We start from the raw sequence: 5630 nt of genomic DNA on the forward strand, positions 1-5630 counted from the left end.
ATAATTGTTATAATTATAAAAATTATCTATTTTTAATTTTTATAATTTTAAAAGCACTCTAATTTCAAATCACAAAAGTGAATAACTTTTGTAATTATAATACTTGTTAACTAATACGTCACCTTCTAAATTATAACTCCAGGTAACATAATTGATGGTTTCTCACTTTTATCAAATTTTAAAATTTTTTTGGGATTATTTTGTCAATAACAAAGATCAGATAAATTTTGTCAGCGCCAAAATCTTTTAATTATCGATTTGGTATTTACCTCTATTTTGAATAACAATAATGCTCCTCATACAAGTTATATTAGCAACCAAGTCCAACCAAGTAATTTACATACACGCGCGCACGTTTTTTTCTGCGCTCCTCTTGCCGCTTCTTTTTCTTATTCTTCTTTTTCTTCTTTTTCTTCTTCCAAATTCGTGCATGCAAGTTCCTCCTCTGATGATGTTGCATCTTCTTCTTCTTCTTTTCCTTTTTTGTTATCTTTCTCTTTTGTTATCGTCATCACTAACAACACCAATATTTTGCTAACATCTTTATTGTTGATTATTGAGTATTTTTACTGTTTGTTCAAATCTAAACTAATTTTGGTTCATTTGTGAATTAATTGACGTTCAATTGATGTTGCTGAAAAGTATTGACAAAGATTTTTATTCCTAAAGTAATTTATGTTTATTCTTTAGTTTAATTGAGGTTCATTTGGATCCAGAAATGAATTCGACGTGTTTTTATTGATGATAGAGTCTTTTTGACTGCTTGTTCAAATCTGAACTAATTTCGGTTCATTTGTGTATTAATTGAAGTTCACTCGATGATACTGATAAGTATTGATTAAATTTGTTATTCTTTAATTAATTTCAATTCATTTCTTAATTTAATTGAGGTTCATTTGGGTTCAAAAATAAATTTGATGTGTTTTTGTTGATAATTTAGTCTTTTTTTTAGCAAAGAAGAATGAAATTCTTTATTATCACTTTATTTAATTGTATTGGATTTCATTTCAGTCCATTCAATTTGTCTTGAAAGTTATCCCAACCATTGGGACAAATTGTTCATCGACAATACATTTGGACTGCAAATGAATCGAAATATTATTATAACAACATTATTGTGTAATAACAAATGAATCGAAAATTGTGCATTTTATAAACTCAGAAACTCCTGCATTCTATTCAAATTCAAATTCATACACAACATTAATTTTATCAAAGAATGATAAAATTATTCATTATCACTTTATTCAATTGTATTAGATTCCATTTCATTCAGAATTGTTGAAGATGACGATAACGAAGGAGAAACATAACGAAAAAGGAAAAGAAAAAGAAGACGCATCATCATCATCATCATCATCATCATCATCATCATCATCATCATCATCATCATCATCATCATCATCATCATCATCATCATCATCATCATCATCATCATCATCATCATCATCATCATCATCATCATCATCATCATCATCATCATCATCATCATCATCATCATCATCATCATCATCATCATCATCATCATCATCATCATCATCATCATCATCGGAGGAGGACGAACTTGCGTGTGCGAATTTGGAAGAAGAAGAAGAAAAAAATAAGCGTGAAGAGTAACGTTAGGGATTTTGAGCGTGTGTACACACTCTTTTAATAAGAGTGATTTTTGTTGATGTTGGACCTACTTAGTTGAACTTAAATGACAATAAAACTTAAATGTATAGCAAATCTGTATAAATAAAAGACTTAATATAAGTCCAAGGTATGTTATTTAAGCTTAAAGTCTTTGTCTTTGATTTTAGATCATTCTTAAGGTTTTGGTCTAAAATTGGGAAGAAAGAATTTAATTTGTGAATTATCCCCTTTAACAATGTCATCAAAGATAAGAACAAATTAAATAAAATACACATCATACTAAAATAGTCTTAAAAACTAATAACCAAGACATAGTTAACCAAATCTTGAAATAAATAATAAGTAAAATTATATGACAAAATATAAATAAATATCTTCTTGTTCGTTGTTAAGTAATCTAAATATTGTGTTTACCTTATTTTAATTTTTTCTCAAATGATTTCACTATGTTAATTATTCATATCATTCTAATTTCATAGATTTGTCTCATTCATCACACCTTCATTATTATGCGCTTATATCTATCTAATCTACTTCATTCAATAGTTATTCTTTGTCATAACTACATTCTCTCATTCTTTTCTTGCCTTAAAATCACCGATTCACCTATATTTTTAAATTTAACCTCAATATTTTGGGCCAAATATTTTATTTCATGAGCTTTATTTTTTAGGTTTTATTACTCCCAAAACGTACCTTTTTTTCATTTAACTATTTTATTATCCTCTTGTTATCAATAAAGATCACCATATCTTTTTTTTTACCTTTAATTCCTCCAATAAAAATTAAAGCACTAATTTGTACTTAATTTCGTACTTGTAATAATAACTTCACCCTCATATTTTTCAAGAATATTATTCTACTTCGTAAAATACTTTATTATACTATGAAAATCTTCAAAATATCTACCAACAACAAAATTACTATAACTAGGAGCATATATTTTATATACCCACCAAGCTCACTTTTCATTAATTTTCTCCATTCTTGCTAACCTAAATCCATCATCTTTCTTCTCTTTTACTACATCACATTGATTTATAAATGCATTAACTGCCAACTACTATTAACTTCAGGCTAAATAATCTAAATAATAACAAATAATAATCTATGCTACTTATTGTGTTATTATTCATAGCAATCAATCAATTCGAAGAGCGCAATTTGTGGAGGTCCTCCCTCACTCAATATTCCGTTCAGATGACTTAATTAAAGCCATTGATGTAGTATTTTTGTAATTTGATGTTTAGGGTTATTATTTTCTTAACATAAGAATTATGATATTTTTGTATGCAAATTTTTGTTATATTTTGTCTGATGATTATTAAATTATTATATGCACAAGTGGTATTTAAATTTTTAATACTTATTTAAGTAGATGAATATCAAATCAGTTGCAAACATTATTTAGATGCAGCTTACTGAAAGAATTCTTGGCCTTTCATATATTAACAAGTAGATAATACTCTCACGATCATTAGGGATGCACATGAACCCGATCCGGCTCGAAGGTCCGATCCGGTCTCGAACACTTTAGAAGCTAATTTGGTGTGATTTTATTGGGTTTAAAATCGGGTAAGGGTCTCAAAAATAGACCCGGTCATTATTTTGGGTCGGGTCCGGACCATAGCTCGAGTCATCCGAAGTCGACCCGGTGGCCCAGTCATCATGCACAGTTAATATTTTGTGTTATTAGTGATGGATCATGACTATTCTTATGTGAAATTTAAGTATTGTAAACCTTAATATTTTGTGTTATTAGTCATTATAAGACTATAAGTTAATGTTTTATGTTTAGAATGCATAAGACTTTAGACTAATGCATAATATTGTGTTATTTGTATTGATTTAAATATTTGGTATTATTAGACAATATTAGTATTGATTGTGGTTATACTTTAGTATTGATTGTGGTTATGCTTTAATTTTAAAGAAGGGTTAGTTTTTGTTATATTTTTCTAAGTGAATTTTACCATGTTAAATAATGGTTAGAGTCTTGAAAATTTGGATATTTTTACATGCTAGTTTACAAGAAAGTATCAACGTAATGTAATGTTAGCGGTCCGATTTTCACCCAGTATAATTGTGGTCCGAAAATGTATTGGTTTCATCGGGTTTAGGATCGAGTTTGGGTCTAATAAATAGACCCGATGTATATTTCAAGTTGGGTCTGTATCACATTAAACTCGTCTTCACCCCGCTCATGTGCACTCCTATCCTAACAATCATGATCTTTAATGTCATTGTTATGTGACCTAATTAATTAGGCATAATAAATAAATTAAATAGAGGAATATATATTGAGATAATTGCAATCCAGCAGCAAGAATTGATGACGAAGGATTCCATGTTCGCTGCCTAGACAGTACAACGTGTAGATGCTTCAATAATCCACCATGAGTGATTACGTTCGTTATCTTTTTTTTTTCTTTTATTAGAAAAAAAAAATAACTTTGATTGCCAAGTGCGGTGTTATCATGCAATATTTCGATATATACAATAGTTATTTAGAAGATACGATATATACAATAGTTATTGAGAAGGTAAATATATAATAACATTAAGGATAAAAAATTTATGGTTTAATTTGTGAAAGAATCTTAAAAAAATTAGAAGCAAAATATTTCTACGAAAAGAATTTTAAGTCTTAGAGTTTAAAGTTTAAGTTTTAATAAGAAAAGCATTAATATCTTTACTTTTTTTATATTTAGCTAAAAAGTAATATCTCAAATAGATTTCAAAAAATTTATGATTTAACAGGTTTCTTAAAAAAAATTTAATTAAAATTTTAGGCCTAATTTTTTTTATTATACATCATATACATCCCGAATCCAGTTTGAATCGGTTAAGATTAACGATGACGTCTTACATGTCGATTAATTGGCTGACGCGTTACGCGCAGGACAATTTAATCTCTGGCCACATAGACAAAACGACGTCGTACCATATGAAAATAGAACGACATCGTTTTGAAGTGGACAAATTAGTAAGAGTTTAGAAGTTAAAAGAATGAAACGACACCATTTTAAAGGGAGAGAAACTCCTTTAACGAAAAATCCATCATGATGGCGGAGAAGACGAAAACCACGGTAGAAAACTTAGCTCCGAATGAGCGATTGGCGCCAAGCTCATTTCCTATCCCGGGTGGAGACCGTGAGCCCTAAGGAGGAAGAGAATACGTAGATAAAGAAAGTGAGTTGGATGAGCACGTGAGATAGTGCAGACCGAAGAGCCATATGCGTCCGACGAGGGAGAGGAGGATGAAGAGGTTAGAGGCAGCGAAGGCAGCGACAACACTGACAATGCCGAGGCAGAGGTGCGTGACAAAGATGTAGTTGAAGGAGAAGTGAAGGAGAATGCCAACGAGAGAGGCTTGCAGGAGAGGGTGGATGATGCCCTTCGTGCGAAGGTAAATACGGATTGAGTGGAAGAATGAGTTTGTTACGGGGTTCGTGAGAAAGAAGATGAGGTAGTGTGTGCTATAGTGGCAGTGTCAAGGTGCTGGTGAAGGGCACGAAGGATGGCTAAGATATTGAGTCAGGGAGATTGGTATGGATCGGAGGAGAAGAGGAGGAGAAGATGATGCTGTGATGGAGTGTTGGTTACTCTAGGAATTAATTTGTCCATTTTGAAATGGCTAGAGATCAAACTGTTGACACGTCTCACTTAACAGGACACGTAAGTCAATTAATTGATACAGAAAACGTCGTTATCAGTCTTAACCAGTTTAAACTGGGTTGGAAACGTATCTGGCGTATAATAAAGAAAATCAAACCTAAAATTCTAATTAAATTTTTTTAAAGACAAATTCGTCGAATTGTAAATTTTTTGGAAACCTATCACAATTCATAGTTATTCAAAACATTAAATATTAATAATTAATTAATAATAATCATAAAAATTACTATATTTTAAATATACTTTAATAAATGAAAAAAAATAATTAATTTATAATCAATTTAAAATTATTTTCATAACTAGAGGATCTAAAATTC

The sequence above is a fragment of the Arachis ipaensis genome, chromosome B10 (assembly GCF_000816755.2).
Source record: "Arachis ipaensis cultivar K30076 chromosome B10, Araip1.1, whole genome shotgun sequence".
Lineage (NCBI taxonomy): Eukaryota > Viridiplantae > Streptophyta > Magnoliopsida > Fabales > Fabaceae > Arachis > Arachis ipaensis.